This window comes from Fukomys damarensis, unplaced genomic scaffold, assembly GCF_012274545.1.
Source record: "Fukomys damarensis isolate Sample0158 unplaced genomic scaffold, DMR_v1.0_HiC HiC_scaffold_73947, whole genome shotgun sequence".
Lineage (NCBI taxonomy): Eukaryota > Metazoa > Chordata > Mammalia > Rodentia > Bathyergidae > Fukomys > Fukomys damarensis.
The window spans coordinates 5,826-23,787 of NW_022974859.1; the positions used below are offsets into that span (position 1 = coordinate 5,826).

The 17,962-nt window shown below is 44.7% G+C and overlaps 1 long non-coding RNA gene across 1 annotated transcript; it reads right to left on the reverse strand.

Annotated features, from left to right (window-relative positions):
• Positions 1 to 12,971: 12,971 nt before the first annotated feature.
• LOC104854730 lies at positions 12,972 to 16,719 on the reverse strand. Its single transcript, XR_778187.1, has 4 exons — positions 16,601 to 16,719; positions 13,732 to 13,823; positions 13,479 to 13,626; positions 12,972 to 13,205 (listed from the first exon to the last, which is right to left on the reverse strand). It is a non-coding gene; the product is annotated as an uncharacterized LOC104854730 (long non-coding RNA).
• Between the last annotated feature and the right edge of the window lie 1,243 nt (positions 16,720 to 17,962).

Below are 17,962 nucleotides of genomic sequence, written 5' to 3' on the forward strand. Positions count from 1 at the left end.
TTTCTGACTGTCTTTGGAAATGTATGTTAAAAAATTTCTCAAAATTGAAATTTTTAACTTTAAAAGGAAAAAAAAATGAGGACCCAACATTTATACACTGAATGTGAGAAGAATTGTGAGTTGTGAAGAGGTACGGTGAGGGTGGCTAGAAAATGCAAGATAAAGTAACCTACACACACTTCCTCTGGCCACAAATTCTGAACATTGATGATAGCAAAGCTGTTTTGCTTGTAGAGTAGGGAAAGCAATTGACCCCCGGAATATCATAGATTGCTCATAAGAAATGGAGGGAAGATCAGAATAGGCTTTATGTGCCTTCTCTTATTCAAGTGCTTTTCAGTGAAAATGACCAGCTTGTCAGTTTGGCACATCTTGGTGTAGCATAGTCTGAACTCCCCCATGAGGAAAAAGAGAAAGGAAGGGAGCAGCCAGTACCTAGGATAACAGAGATCACAAGGAGGAGTGTCCCTAATTCCTGTCGTCCCCTGGATTAGTACAACATACTGTCCATTCCCTGAGCCCAACACTCTGCTCCAGAGGCCGGAACCCTCTAGTGAGAAGTGCAACCAAAGCAGCATGACATTAAAGAAATGGCATCACAGGACAAAACAACAGCGTTTCTCTGTTGGCCCGATCACCTCTAAGTCTCCATCCGTGAGTCAGTGCTGCCTCTGTAGAGGGAAGGACTCCACTCTGCACCAAGTCACTGGTCCCCCTCACAGAGTCCTTCTGCAACTAGAGACACTGGCAAAGGAAAATCTCAAGGAGCAGCTGAAAGGGGAATCTCAGCATAACTACCAGGCCCAGGAGCACTCTGCCTCTCGGCACATCCAAAAGACTCATCCACCCACAGACACTGCTTCCCGGAAGGCATCAGTGAAGGGAATCGGGGCAACAGAAGGGCCAAGTCCAGAAAACGTGCCCTGTCCTCAGAGGCCTCCAGAAACTCCCAGGCCTGGAAGCCACCTCTTCTCCCAGCTCCAGGCAGAGGCCGATCCACTAGGGGAAAGAAGCACCATTCACTCCCTGAAGCAGTAACTACAGGGACAACAGATGGAAACCCCAGCAGCATCAGACAAAGGAAGCATATCAGGTACATGTCCATCTGCACTGAGGTCCAAATTTAAAGTTTTATTGAAAAATGGATTCTGCTAAGAGATGTTCCCTTCCATCAGGAAACCCAAACCATTTCCCAGGTTGTTCTCCATTGCTTAGGAATTCTCTCTTCTCAGCAGCTGGGCTCCATCCTGCTGGTGTCAGTGAAGCAATTCCAAAGTCGCTCTGCCCTGTCACCCGGTCAAAGAGCCAATCCTTCCCTCTTTAGGGTCCATGGTCTGTGTGGGCGCTGAGGACTGATAGCTAGGGCAGCCTGGACCAAGGCTTTGCTTAGTAGCCCTGGCTTCCACTGGAAACCCAGGGACTTCCTTGCCGTCCCTGAGGAAAAGGCTCTTCCCAAGGCAGACCTGTTCCCAGCCCATCATTTGTGATCACAGTACCAAGCCATTCTTTGTTCCGCATCACCATGGGCGCCACAAGAAAGAGAACCATCAACCTGGGGGAACCTGGGGGAAAACCTTGAACAGGACCCACAGGCTGCCCCTTCAGAGCCCAGGAGAGACAGGGGCCCTTCACGCTCGAGTGTTTCTTCCATGCCATGTGCATGCGTGAAATGATGCCTATGTGTTGTGTGTGCCAAGTGTGGGGAGAAGGCCTAGCCCAACACACACCTCCCCACTCCAGGTCTTCTAATGAGCCCCCTAGCCTTCCCCTATTTTCTCCACATGCCCCTGTTTCTTATCACCACGTAATGTAGCTTCTGTGTCCTGGAGACAGTGAACTTAAGGCTTCACTATAAACTGGTTTTCCAAAGTATAAAGGTTTTCCAAATTCATGATTAACTGAGCCCAGCATTGCGGAGAACACTGCAGACCCTGAAGTAGCATTTGGTAGTTTATCTAAGTGCTGGGTACTGGCAGTGTGATCACCATGCATTTTGATATCCCTTGAATACTCAAAACAACCCTAGTGGAGTGTGTGACCTGTGTCCTTCTACCAAGGAGGACGTGGGGTCCAGAAAGACACAGAGCAGTGTCCACATCCCAGAGCCTATAGGGAGCAGAGCCAGGATTGGAAACCCATCATGTTATTAACTCCATGGCTGTCACTGCACTGCCTCTCTGTGCAAACCAAAGGCAATAACACACAGTACTCAGGCAGGGAAATCTGCTCTCAGAGTGAAACTGACAAAGATTCCCCTCTTTATCAAACTCTACCCAGACACCTCGGAATCTTCTTCACTACATATTATCCTTAACCCACAAGGAGTATAGATTCGCAAACAAATGATTTTATGCACTTCTTTTCAGTGCTTAATCAAAGCCTTTAGCATTCAGGTCGTTTCTGAAAATTCATCCTCGCATCCCTAGCACGATATTAACTCCAATGTAAAGTGCCTGACTCACAAAGGTCCAGGAAGAATTTGCTGTTTGTTCTAACCAAGACCTGAGGTTATGCCCCTTTCTGAGAGTACTGACTGCAAAGGGCTCAGCGGGTGCATGGTCGTCCCCCCCCCCGCCAAGATGCATGCATCTCTTAAGATTAAGAAGTACCTTTGTGGAGGACATGAAATCCATTCCTTTGAAAGGTAATCACCAGGAAGTGAAGGGCCTCTTCTTCCCAGTTCTGTGGGAGGGTGAAAGCCATAACTTTCACTTAGCAGGCAAAACTTCCTAAACCCATTAACGTTCTGAAGCCAATTGTTCCTTTTTCACTTCTCTGTTCCTACTGGGAAGTAACTCCACGCATGTAACGAAATCATCAATATTTTGTTCTGTGGTCTAGAGGTCCACTTTGGCCATAGATTTTTATGCGTGGGCCCTGAAGAGTTCATAGTAACTTTTACCTTGTAAAAGCCTTGGCTACAAAGAAAGGGAACACGGGGGAAGAGCTGACAGTAAATGTGATCCACAAAGGCTAAAATGTTCCATATGTGGATCTTTCTATGAAAAGATGAGTCAAATAAACTCTGAGGGATATCAAGGGAAAGGAATAAACAGGAATTTCTTCATTAACTTGCATTTCAGCATATAAATGTTTGGGCATACCTGGAGCAGAGGACATCATCACGTCACCAGATGCCTGCATCTCTGCTTAGTCACTGCCCCTGAATGCGATGGCCACAAATTCAGGCTGAGACGGCAACAGTGAGCCACCGGCTGCACTTAGCTACTGAGGGCTTGAGATGCAGCACAAAAGGCAGAGGGAATGCACTGGAATCCAACTGAATTCCCAGTCTCATTTCTCATTTCCTTTTAAGTCAGTTGCCATCAAATGACTACCTGTGGCTACTGGCTACCGTATTAGTGCAAATGCAGAGCAAACAGATGGAAGAGTGGGATCCATTTCTGGTCATCGGATGGTAGCATGGCAAGGTATCTAGAGACCCAGAGGGGAAAGAGGCTGCCCACGACCGTTCTTGATACACTCTTTCCCAAGGAAGAGAGAAGCGCAGAGAGCTCTTAGGCCTTCTCCTCCAGAAGGGGAGACTGGGCTGGGGGAAGGGGAAAGGCAGTTTTAGATGGGTTCACCTGATGCCCTTGTAGTTAACAGGCATCACCTTAACTACTCATTCCTGAGTTCCCTCTCTCTTTTTATTAATCCCCGAGGAAATGGGTATGAGGAAGGGACATCCAGTGTGGACATGAAATCTTTCTACAAAAGGAAGCAATTCCCAACCACCATCAGTCATTCTCAGTTCTAAGTTGAACCCCCTTCCCCAGGAATCGCACCAAGTGTCTCTGTGTGATTATGTGCTGAGATGAACGTGCACAGTGGATAGCACTAACTCTCAACCTACTGCAAAACCCATCCCTTAACCCGAGAGATGACAGGCATATAAGGAGAGTTCTAGCTGCTCTGAGGGACTAGGAGAAAGGATTTTTTACATTCCCTGCCCTGATGAGCACCACAGGCAGGAGGTGAGATGGTGTTGCTTGGGCCTTCTCAGTTAAGTGGCCACAAACTTGCAGAGAGCTGCATCCAAGAGCTCCATGAAAGTCCCGTTGCAGACCCGTGTTCCACCTATGGTTGACATATCTGTAGGCAAGACTCACTGCCACAGTTCTGTTCTCTTTCCATGGAGAAAGATTTTAATGAGTAAAAGACTAAAGTTTCCTTGAAAGGAGAAAATTTATTTTAAACTTTCCTGGGACTGAATCTCTAGCACCTTGCTTGGATTGATGAGGGGTTTCCTGAGTGGCCATAGCACGTCCAAATATGGGTTGCAATCTTCATGAAATGGCCCGAAGAATCATTTCTCTTTTTTTTCTATTAAGTTGATCGCTACATTTAAAGCAAACAGTACAGTTCTATTGATCATTGGGATCTTGTACCTTTACATCATCTATCTTGGTTCTTGAAACATTTCTTATGCAGATGTGATCAGATCAACTACTAATTTTGGCGGGGTGGTCGAAGTTTAATATTGACGTGGGTTTCCCAAATCCCAACCCCCCAACAGACAAGCCCCTGATGTTTCACATTATAGAACTTAGGAACTTATGGTTTGATTTTACACAAAAGTCACATTATCATTGACTGTACTTTTGGTCGTCAATAATCAGATATGCATCTGCAGATTCTCCAGTGTATATAAACTTGATTGAAACACAAATATTTTACAGTATCTGAGACTAGCTAGACAAACATTTCTCTTAGGAAATAAAATGAGAGTTGCTTAAGAAAAGTGAGCAGCTCTTTGGCTAAAGATCTTTACAGAACAAAACCCCCAGCAGATTAAAGAAAGATCTACTCTGTGTGGGGCACTGAATCAGGAGTTCACTTGTTGTAAAATTAGAGCTACACTGACTATTATCTGAGCAAGAAGGAATGGCTCATGCCATGATGTAGACAGACGGACTGGTTTTCACGGTACCCCAGCTAACAGATTATCATCTCTTGATCAGTCTGCCAAGTTTCTCAGCATAGCACATGATGATATGAGGAGAGAGTGCGATAAAGGGTGATTTATAAACACAGATTCTACTTGGGAAGAGTGGCTGGGAGTAAAGTCATGATTATTTCCTTTTCATGCTCCCCTCCAGCAAAGATGAGAGGTACAGGAACCTGTAACTGCAAAGCTAGACAGGATCCACAGCAGATACAGATTCTGAGACCCCAACACACATGTAAAAGAATACAATTCACCTGAGATATGGTGCTAAGAATATATATTTATATTCTGTCTCATTTTGAATTTTACCAGAGAATTTTCTTTCTCTTTTTTGTTTTGTTTTGTACCAGGATTCAAACTGGGGTCCTTGTGCTTGCGAGGCAGGTGGCGGAACCACTGAGCTAAATCCCTGGCCCTTGAATTTTATTATTTACTATTTAAATGCAGAATGCATGAATTCCAACCTCATTAGTATTTTGCTGTTGGAATAACCATTTGAAATTCAAGAATTCAGTCAATCTCCTATGCCTCACATCTCTATTCCATCATCTTCCTGCAGGAAGTGATGCTACTACCCAGGTGCTAACAGTGTGTGAGAGTTACGTTAACAAACGTGTATAGTATGCTAGGAACACTACTGGGCACATACAGTGAACTGTCATTCTTTTTTTTTATTTTTTATTTTTTTTGGTACGGGGAATGAACTCGGGTCCTTGCACTTGTGAGTCAGGCACCGGGACCACTGAGCTGAACCCCCGGCGCCTCACTAAGTGTCATTCTGTGGGAAGGAACAGCCTTATTCTTATTCCTGTTACCTACAATGCATTTTCCCCATCAGATAGCCACTTGGCATGTGAAGACAGGAGGGGTTGCAGAAGCTGGGCAGGCATTATTAGTGCAATGACACATAGTTGTAAGGACAGTAATGGATACCTTGGCTGGAATTGAGGTCTGCATGTGTGAAGACTAGGAAGGGCATTCCTCGCTCAATGGACATTCAGGATTGTTTTGAGGCAGTGTAACTGTTCTTCCCAAAATACCTCCCAAACTCCTGTATTCAGAAATATCAGAATAACATGATTAGAATGGGAGTATGGTTCCAACTCTGCACATCTATTGGGACTGGTGTGGACTATGTGCAATGACACAGCAGCAGTGCCCAATCCTGTATTTTCTCTGCATGACCGCTAAGGACACTTGAAATGCACGGAGGAGTTGAAGTCTTAATTTTCCTTGAGTTCACCTTAACCAAAAGAGCCTAGTGGTTCATGTGTGGGAAAGCACTGTTCCAGAGGGGATAAGGATGCAACTGAACATTCTCTGCATTGCAATCCTGGATGCAAATTTGATTTGCATAGAATCGTTTTGGGATATGAGTCCATAGTTTTTTGAGTATGCATTCTTGTCACCACTACAGTGGCTCCTTTGTCATGCCTGTCTGTCTCCGATGTATGTAGATCTCTCCCTTCATTTGAGAGAAACCAACTGGAATATAAGACCTTAAGCTCAAATCAGATGCTAGAAGGTGCCACGGTACCGCCCTGCACAGTGAGATCCAGGGCTCTGTACTGTGCAGTCAGGATCCCACGCCGCTGAGGGTTCACACTGACAGTGACCTATACAGCTAGCATGTCAGGCAGCTCCAGAACCCCGAAGGAGCCAGGCCTGGGAAAGCCTTCTCCAGACTCTGTACCTTTGCTCTCAGTGGTTGGAACCAAAGCTGCATTCTATGGGACGAGTCTAGGAGCTGCTCCTGCTAGAGAAATTCTTAGTGATTTTGTCAAAAGGGGTAGATGTGGGTGAGCCCATAGGGCCCAGAGAGCAAAGAGTTTTGTTGTTGTAGAAGACTTACAGAGAGAAAGTGTAATTTTAGGGCACCACGTGACAAAAGGGGATGGTGTTCTTGTTATTGATGCAAAACCAGCAATGAGAAAACTGCGCTAGAGCAGGTATGCTGTGTTTCACTACGTAAGCACAAGGCTCATTCACAGTTTTGGCATGTTTTCCTTGTGCTGCGATCAGTAGAGACTATGTGAGTCATTCTCACTGCTGTGTGATCGTATTCACACTCTGTAATACACATATCATAATATTTAATTTATATGTATTAAACGAAATACATATAAAACATCAAATGCCTGTATATATAATCAAAATCGGCAGTAATGTGCACATTGCTCTAAGGCCATTAGGGACCACAAGTTGTTTGAATGGCCCCCATGGTTCAAAACGTTTTTAACATAGTTAAATAAGTAAAATGAATACCCCCCCAAAAAAAAAAAAGGAAAGGGACCTACAACAAATGAGGCTACTAAGTTTAAAATACATATTCTAGGGCACTTTTCAGAACAAGTTTGCCAAATTTGCACCTGCTAGGCTCTTTGAGAAATGCAAAGGTCACAGAACCAGCCAGAGTTCAACGTTGAGTTAGAAATTCACCATACACCCGTGTGGACTTCCAGCACCAGAAGACATCATGACATCACTAGACGCCTGCATCTCTTAGAATCCCTCAGTGTGAAAGTGTAGAAGACACTGATAATGGGAAGAAGCACTGTCACAACAGTCACGAGCTGAACGTACCTAATGACAGGCGAGGAGAGGATCCCAGCTGTACAGAAACTCCTTTGACTCCAAATTAACATTAACTTACTGTGTTTATTTCACTGTAAGTTTCCGTAAATGGCCACACATGGCTAGATGCTACTGCATAAGAAAGATGTGCCATTTAGAAAAATAAAAACAGAATGGGGTACATACATATCTGTTCCTGTGGTTTTAGCACCTAGATGCATCATGAGAGCCAGAGGAGACAGAAATGTGCCCACAGCCCTATATTAAATTACTTTTCCAAGACAGAAAATCCTGTCAGAGCGTTCCTACAAGTATCCTTGAATTAGCAGAGACTGTGCTGGAGGAGGAAGAGTGTATCCATAGATGGTTTCACCTGATAGGCTTCTAGTCACCAGACATCACTTTCACTTACTCAATTATAAGGAACCCTTATCTTCACTTTTATACCCAGAGCAATGGGGATGCTGATATAATATAAAAGGCCCTCTAACAATGGAAGGAACTCCCCAGATCCCTCAGTGATTCCCAGCTGCAAATTCCTTCTTCTGGTAGAAAACTCACTACCTGCTCACGCCCTCCCTCATGCCTGCTGATCCTCAGGTGGAAATCCAGGTGAGATCTACCACCCTCTCCTCCAAATCCCAACAGTGCACTGTGCTCTTCTGTGCTGGGGTGAGCATGCATGGGGGATGGCAGTAGCTCCCAGGCTATTGCTCAACGTCTTCCTTAACACGAGAGATCAGAGAGCAGTAAGGAAAACTCCAGTGGCTATGGGGCATGAGGAGAAGGGAGTGCCTGAGTTCTCTGTGCTGAGGAATGCTCAGGCAGGAAGTGAGACCCTGCAGCTCGGACCCTTCTTACACTAAATGCTACAAACAGCCTGACACCTGCACCCCAGACCTCCATGCTGTCCCAGGGCACATCTGACTCCAACTACATAGTTGACACTGTCACACGCAGGATTTTGTCCCACTGTCATTTTCTCTGGCTGGTCAGAGAAGACTTTAATAGGAAATTCCATTTTGAGGAAAAAACGTACTTGAAATTTCCCAGGGTCTGGGACTCCTGCCACTATGTAGGAAAGCTGCTCATTAAGAAATTGTTTAAAGTATACAGAATCAATGTGTATCAATACGTATTACTTAGAAACACTAACATCAGCCAACAAACAGTGTTTTCAAAAGCAGATGATGCTAAAAATTATTTAACACTGCATCACCTCCTTTCTTTTGCTCCCTACCAGGATAGGTAGTGTGGTATAATACAAATATGTCTAACAATCAAAGACCAAGATTTCATTCTAGTGGCACAAGAAAATAAATACAGGACCCTTGCCTCTACCTTTGGTCTCCTGTCCTCTGATGTACTATTTTGCTGAGCCTCGCTGGTGTCTCCACCTGTGCCATCTTTACGCCGATCTGGAGGTTCCCGAGAGGCCAAGCCTTTTACCAAGATGCATGGGAATCTTCCTCATGTGGCCAAAAGAAAGGATTCCTGTGTAGAGATACAAGATCACCTGCTACCCAACTTCACTGGAAAGGAGAAAACCTAATTCTTGCGTGAGACTCCCAAACCTGGCTAGCAAAACCCTGATGGGGACAGCACAAATTGTAGAACTCTGAGTTTCAAACCCACTTCATGTTTCCATGCCCGTGCAAGAATCACAACGTCATGGATTACACTTTATTCATTGTTACTATTCCCATAGGTGTGTGAAAGTATGTCCACCATATTTTATGCAAAGAGCACAAATATTTTACCAAATCCAAAGTCATAAGGTCAGATACATTTAATATATAATGAAAGGACATTTTCTCGAGATAAGTCAATAGTTGTTTGGCTAAAGACTATCCCCGAAAAACAAAAAAGCAACATTGAACAAAAAACCCAGGATTCTGCAGATGATCACAAGAAATCCAAATGTGCTTTTTAAAAAAATTTTACATTATACTAGGGCAACGCATCATTCAGCATAAATGTTTTAAAAGGATGAAGCCACGTAGTTGGCGCCGGTTCGTGGGCTGATAGGGCACAGAGAAAGACCCCGAAACGTCTGAGTGAAGAGCTGCCAGCAGAAGGCTCCCCTAGCCTGAGAATGCTGCTTGCACCCATGGGACCCAAGTACCATGCACAGGCCTTTGACGTGACTGCCTGGGTGCAATCGCCACGGATCTCTGAGAGCCCAAGGCAGATTGGGTAAAAATTAACAGAGCAGAGGTATCTCAGCAGAAGCATACTTGACACATTAGTAAAAAGACATTTAAGTACCGTGCATTCTGCAAGAAAGCGTGCTGGGAGATGAGGGAAACCATCCACAGGCGACAAGTTTATGACAGCCTATGAGCCTGAGTACTGAGAGAAAGTCCTGACTTGTCTGCAAGAACGGATTTCTGGAAGAAATACTAGGGAAAGGACGAAAAAACAAAACAAAACAAAACAAAACAAAACTTAACCAGGAGCTTGACGATATGGGGCTGAAGTACACCACACAGACCATGCTTGAAAAGTTTGGAGCCAACATCACGAAGCTTCTCCCTGCAAGACCAAAGGACTGAAAAATATCCCAAGCCTTCTTGTAAAGCCAAGAAGCAAAGAACTGAACCTGTTCGGAAAACACCCAAGACCGAAGGCAGGAACTGAACTAGATTCTCAGCACTTCCTCACATGTTTTCGGAGTGGAATATGAAATGCTGAGAAAGAAGTGAAAAAACTACCAAATAAGCTTCCTTGAAATAAATTGACAGGAAAACCATTGGGCCTGTTCTCCCACAAACTGCAATTCCACCTCCCCCATCAGAGCCTCAGTGGCTGTGTATGGTACAGGAGGCCTCAGTCTCTCACTGTAGAATCCACCAGGCCCTGTGTGCAACTGTGCAGCAACGCGGTCAGCCCCTGACGAGACCCAATGGGAACAGAGTTTAACCCAATCAGCCACACAGGGTTCTAGCACAGGCACAGGGAAAGTGAATGCTATGGCCCCAATGTCTGTGCCCTGTCAATGGGGACAATGCGGTCCTGCCCACAGGAGGCACTGAAACAGGAAGGTGCTGGACACCTAGGCTCTCCTGAAGAAGCTCACGAGGATGAAACCCCCCTCAGTTCATCTTTGATCACTATAAAATGGTGAAAATTTTATTCTTCTCAGTACCACGTGGCACACACACAAAAGAAGACTGAGGGAAGATGAGATGCCAGATGCAGGCTTGGACAATACTCCGACTGCACGCCCCTTCTGCGAATTAGGAGACCTCGCCACTGCTGCCACTACATGCTTCTGTGTCCCGGAAACCATTCTGCTCTAAACACCATCTCTGAGCACAGAACCCTGACAGCAGGACACCCTGAATTACTTCCCTTGATCTGGGCTATCCTATCCCAAGACCTGGAATCTGCCAATATACTCTTCACTTGTGACCTCCCAAGGGCAATCTGAGGCATTTCCACATGGCATCTGGGACACTAATGGAAAGACATTCCTTCAAAGGCAGCTCACCTCCCTGAGTCTCCCCTGGTCACCACTGCTCACTGTATATTTGAGAGTGAAGTATTCACCTCAATCACTGGCAGGTGGTCCACAGAATAGCACTTGCTCTCACAAAACTTCCGATTCCAGAACCCTGTGACAGAGACACAAGCCACCTCTCCATGAAGCATTTTTCACAAGGGAACACATACACAAAATAACGGAGACATTGCAAAGCTGTCAAGAGCGTCCCGATCCCCATACTACGCCCATTCTCATAGGGAAGGGAGCATAAGGACCGTAGGAAAATCTCTCAATTCCACAAGGGCATACTTCTCCTTTCACACTCACGATGCCCACCACTGTCATGAAGGTATGAGGAAGGGGCAGGAGACACTGCCTTGAATAAACAATGTCTGTCACAAGTTTAACAGCATAGTTCCTTGTGCTCAGTGAGCTAGAGCAGCTCTGCACAGTGCAGTTACTACCGCCAGACCATTCGTCCCCTACACTGTGCCACGCTGAACAAGGGGCCAGAGGCAATGGGGCATTCCATGTTTCCCCATTAGAGCAGCCCTCTTTGCTTCTGAGCCTCTAATTCGCAGTAAATGACAGTGGCTGAAAAAAAATTACATGAAATTCACTTAGTATAACCTGTGGTGACCCGCCAGTGTATTGTATTATTTTTATTGCTACTCATTGCCTGTGTGATCTCTGCATCACCATACACAGAAGAAATGGGAGACAGTTTATTGATTCAGGAAAAATCTTCCTTTTCAAGGTGCAAAAGCACAGTTAAAAAGACTTTTTGGACTTGGGATGTACACAGGCAAACAGACTGCAGAGCATGGGCAAAACCTGTGCTGCTATACCAGGGAAATTTACAAGGCTTTAGGTGTTCTGTGATTAACACCAGACGATGTGGAGCTACGTAAACCTGGACTGAGTCTATGCAGTACAACATTTTGGATCGGGCACCAGGGCAAGGCAATAATATGTTCCATACATCTTTCAATGATTCTTCATAGTCCATTCTTTTATTAAACTTCAGGAGTAGTTGGCAAAAGTTTGAGAGAAACCTGAGTCTGTCCCGGACCACGTCACACCAAGAGTTTGCGGTACTTTACTGTTCCCACTAGTGAGTGCGCCTTCTCCCCAACATGCCTGAGCAAACAAGTGTCAAGGCTGGGCTAATAATGTACTTCATGCAGAGTTCCATGAGCAAAGAGCCACTCGGACTTCTGAAAAGGCGCGTGTCCTTTTAGAGAAGATCCCTCTGCCTCAAGACTCCTTCCCGAAAGCCAATGCCCGGCAGAATTGCCCATGAGACCATGCAGTTCAGGCTTCCCCGCAGCATCTCAACCCACCACGACACAGTGAATCAGAGGACTGTGCCACCAGAGGCAGAGGAATCCAGGGCGTGTTTAGCACAGAGGGGAGGAGGCCCAGCTCCACTTCAGTGTCACAACTGCTTCTGAAAACGCAATGGGCTGCCCTTGATCGCCACTCTGTCACCCTTAGAAACATGAGTGTGGGAGCAGATATTTGGTGGTGTCAGAGGCCTTAGTTTTTCATTGGGTAGGAAAATCCCAAGACCATAACTATCTAAGTATTTCCAGTTATTTAATCCATTCCCAGCAAAAAAAAAAAAAAAAAAAGGAACAGAAAGAAAGAAATTGTGAATGATTTGGGTGAAAGCTACACACTTCAGAGGAGACATTGCAATTTCAGAGCCAAGAAACTTCAGCGCCTCTCACGCCGCCTTTTGAATAAAAGTCCTGCCCCTAGAATATGAGAGGATTAGAAGGCATCCAATGAATCCAAAGTAAAAGACTCCGAGAATACCTTAAAGATGACTGTACATTTTTCCCTTTCAAATTGTCAGATTTCACCCTTTGAGTGTCTATGCATTATTAGCACACCCTGAATATTAGTGAATTCATACAATGAAAACATGAGCAGAAACTTCTCTGCTGCTGCCGGGTAACGGGCCCTGCCAGACCTCGCAGTTGAGAAGGGCTAACAAGTCTTTATTTTTTTTTTGGGGGGGGGTTGCTGAGCCCTGTCCGACTCCATATGAACAATCTAAGCTGGGCACCACAGGATGAGTCTGAGAAGATGAACAAACCCAGGATCCTGGCTCTTTCTGTGTTCACAGGAGGATCAGTGTGGTGGCTTCGAAGATGTTCAGGTACACACAGAGGAGTCCTTCTTGCCCTAGAAAAGCAAATATATATATAGAACTGACATCATGGCAAAGCTTACTGAGCTCCAAAGGAGTGGACCTGCAGAGGTGAGAGAAGGAGTTAAACCAACCGCCCCAACATTCTTTCCAATACTTGCCGTTCTGGAACTGAGACATTAGAGCCATGGGCACCAGATGTGTGTTGGACACATCTCACGGAGGATGTTACATGACTCTCATTATGCCTCAAATAAAAGCTATGATTCCCACTGTGGCAGTTAGGGAATAGAGGCTAAAATACGCACAGAATTATTTGTGGGACAGTGAGACTCGCATACTGGAGACTGAAGTATTTTCAAAGCAGAGAATTGGCCACGATGCATGGAGGGATGAAGACTTGAAGGATTACTGGTCCATGTACTGTGTCACAGGCAGCCACTGTAGCCGAGACTCCTGCCAAACAGATGCCTCCCTTCAGAGCACAGGCTACATTCCCCACTCCACTTGGTCCACGCGTGCCAGCTTTGCTATTACACAGAGAGTAAAGATCCCAATTACCTTCATTTCTTGCTCACAGTAGAGAAACCTCAGCAGCACTTCTAGGATCCCATTCCTGGAGTTCATCTGGAAATTCCAGGGCAGTCTACCTTCTATTGAAAGAATTTCCAGATATGATGAAAAGAATAAAACTTTCGTGATAAATTGTTAGGCTCAGGTTTCTAAAAATGAGAAAATTCAAAAACAGTCAATGTGCCTGTTACCTGGCAAGCACATTAAGCACAGGAAGACAGTGATGGGAAGAAGTCACTGTCTGGCAGGTTCTCTCCATGGGGAACCATGCAGTGCCCATGGACTAATCTTAGCATTGCTCAGGGGTGCCTAAGATAGAGATTCTGTGAAGCCCTCTCCACACCACTGGAAAAGATGATATAGGTGACAGGAGATGCTTGCTGACCTCTGCCCAGCATGAACAATGTAAAACAAGTAACAATGAACGTGTCATAAAAGTAACTTGCAACATCATTTTGCAGATATTTTTTATCTAGGAATCTGCTAGAAAACAAAACATGAGGCCGCTTAAGAACTCAGTTTGTGAAATTTATATTTCTGCTCATAATATAATATATATGTGTATATATATATATATATATATACACACACACACACATATATATAAAGTAAAATCGAAAAACAAGCAATCAGTCTTTGCATTTGTAAATATAAATTTGTTAGCTAATATTTAGAGAACACTGATGGTCACCAGTATAGGAATTTTTGAAACAACATTACACTGACTACAGATATATAGATATAGACATAGATCTATGAATGCAAAGAGGCAAGTATTTCCCATCTCATTTCCCTCTATGCTGGTCTTCAGACATTATGATTCAATCAGCTAGGCGCCAAAGGGGAGGGAACAGTACATGCCAGAATAGGGGAGAAGCAGCCCCTTCCACCCCGTTCTTGTCCTGTTCTGCCTGGCCCAAGACCTTGCTTCTCTATTTTGCTTACACACAGAAAGCACAGGAGTCATTTTTAAAAGATGCAACTCCTGCAAGTAGAGGCTAAACTCGAATGTAAAGAAAAGCAGTACATGAAATACACAACTTTGGCTCAAAACTTAACTGTGGGCTGGGGCTCTACATCAGTGGTAGAGCACATGCATAGCATACGTGACAGCTTGAACTTGATTCTGAGCACCAAGCCATAAGATAATTAAAATTTTAAATGTGACATCTGATCTGCAGTTATCTTCAACTCCCAGAAAATGAAGAACGCTCGACCTGTGCATCTGTTACTTTTCAATTAAACTTTCTCCATGATTTTCAAAGAGAACTTATGCAAAGCAGCGCTGACACAATTCGATTTAATAACCTGAAATACAGCATGCAGGTCCTGTCTGAAATGAGATGCTAAATCATGCTGAGCAGGACAAGTTACCAACATGACAGGGTATTCACTGTCAGAAATCAATAAACACGGGGTCAAAGTGCAGTTTTACTCACAAAATATCTCCAAACTCTCTTTAGTTTAGCCAGATTTACGGAATAAGTTATACATATATGACAGTATCAGTAATTATATTAAAACAATCACACGATCGAGTAAAATGAAAGTGTGGGCTAGCTAGCAATTTGACACCAGTACGTGTGACTTAGTTATATTGTAAACAATTATATTGTGAAATGATACCAGAAATAGGAGCCCTGAGAATTTCAGGGTCTTGAAGGAACAAACTCTTGCCAAGCAGCTCCCCGCTGACCAATACATAAAGGGTTAATAATACCATTTTTTTTTTTTTAAGGATATCACTTGGTTGAATATAACAATCTTACACAAGTACATTGCATGAAAGTGCACAGTAGAGTTCCATGACAAGGGCCAGGGGATTCTTGGTGGTCAGTGAACAAGTAGACTATCAATTTTCTTACTTTTACACTGATATTAATAGCAAACTTTTCCTTCCTTAGGCAACAAACCAAGAAGACCAATTGCAAACTTTAAACAAATTAAATGAAGACAGATTGTAAACCGTAAATCAATGATACCAATCATACTATCCTGTTGGTACAGAAAACGCAAACCCTTTTCCAAGGCAGCTAACAATCATAAGCAGTCCAAATCCCAGGAGAGATCTCTCCACAAGTTACTGTGCTCCTTTGCAGGGAAAAATAATGTACAAATGGTCTCTCACGACAAATCTCATCATAGCGACCAAAACCAAAATTTAAATAAATAAGTGACAACAATATCTACGCCAGCACCCCGGCGAAGAAAAGCAGAACGCGGATGGTCTCTAGTGGCCAAGGGCCATTTTGGTCCTGGGCTGACACCTGCTCAGCCAACTTCATCAACTATTTCCTCACTTTCATGTCAAAACAACACAATCCCCAAATATTTTAAAGGAGGGGATCTCCGACCAATATTTCGCCAGACAACATGATCTGAAAGGCTCAGCGTGTTGCTACGTAAGGTACAACACGGAAGCCAAGAGAGCTACGGACTTTCCTGGACATGAGTCTGGAAGCCCGCGAGACACATCTCTTAGCATCACTTCTGCTAGGAAAATAGACCACCCTAGATAGCCAGGCCAATCAAAATCGCGAGGCGAAACACCAACTGAGAATCAACATCAAGTAAATTTAAACTGACCGGTCCCCTTCCGGGCCCAGAAAGCTCCCACATCCCTGGGCGCGAAGGCCTCTGTGTGGTCCCGACCTGACACGGGCTCAACCTTAACCATCCGCTGTCTCTTCATGTTCAAAATTACAACCACAGGATCACGAACGGTGCGGTCAAAGAGTAACATTTTCACAAACAAAATGACCTGAAGGACTCCTCACGCTGTTATGTAAAGTAGAACCTCTGCCCAACTTGAAAATTCGCAAAACAAACCACCCCTGCCGAATCAACCTGGACTCACACTCAGAGATCACCAATGGAGCGGCCGCCATATTCCCAGGTCCTGCTGGGGAATGAGCTACGGAAGCCCAGCTGCACAACTGACAGTTTAACGGTCCTGGACACAGAACGCAGCGCCTCTGACAGACGTTCTAAGGCCCACCCTCACAAGCTCTCATAGCTGGGCGTGGTGGCGCATGCCTGTAATCCCAGCACTCGGGAGGCTGAGGCAAGGAGGATCGCTGCGAGTTCGAGACCAGCCTGGGCTACGCAGGGAGTTCCAGGTCAGTCTCAACTACAGAGTGAGATCCTGTCTCAACCGCCCCCCCCCACCCCGCACACACAAAAGATAGGCAGTAAAAATGGCCACTCTGGAAATTCCGGCCATATCTCGGGCTGATCTACATACACCCCCTTGAGGCTCATATAGCAATCCTGTATTTCAACTCTCCCAGGTGCTCAGTATTCAGATATAATATTCAGGCCTTTTTCTTTCTTTCTTTTTTTGTTCTTTTATGGGATTTATTGGTACATTTTAGGTATACAGTACAATTACATTTATTATTGGGATCTTGTACCTTTACATGACAGGTCTTGGTTCTCACTTTTTCCCCTTGTCCCCGCCCTCCCTTCACCCGCTCTTCCCCCTCCCCATTTACAAACACTTCATTTCCATTTTTTTTCATTTTGTCATATTTTTTTTTCTTTTCCCTTATTACCTTTCCCCTATTCAGGCCTTTTTCTTACACCGTACCCTCCGTTGCCTGACATTTTAGATTTGGGAAATCTGGTTGAATTAGTTCATCCAGACCCAGCTTAATTGTGTCCTCCTCCAGAAAGACTTCTTGCACTCCCCATGGTAGTTGGGAGTTCCTTTTTTTTTTCCCCTTTTAATTAACACATGGACAGACATCAGTACTGGAACATAAGAGGATGAGGCCTCTAAGAGTAGATCGCAGCGGTCTCCACCTGGTGTGACGAGTCCAAGGCATGCAGCCCGAGATGCGGAAGCCAGTGTAGGTTGTCATAATTATAGGAAAGCCAGGGGATTTCAACAAGTTAGCTCCTACCAGCTTCCCTGATCACCCTATAATATCACAACCCACAACAGATGGGGGGTTGGTTTTTTCCCCCTGAAAGCAGAAGTTTAAACGACCAACAAAATCAAAGAGGTAACAATCAATTCCCAACTGAAGTTTGTAAGAGGCTATGGACAGACAGATGGTTTAGTGTGCACTGCTGGGTACACAGCTGTGATAATCCAACTGTCTGTTCCTGGTGGATTAGCTTCCTAAATCATAGTTCATAGGTGACAAGAGGCTGAGGGGAATGAACAGGGAGGCCGGGCTCAAACAGTACAAACTCCCATTTACATAAGAGGAGT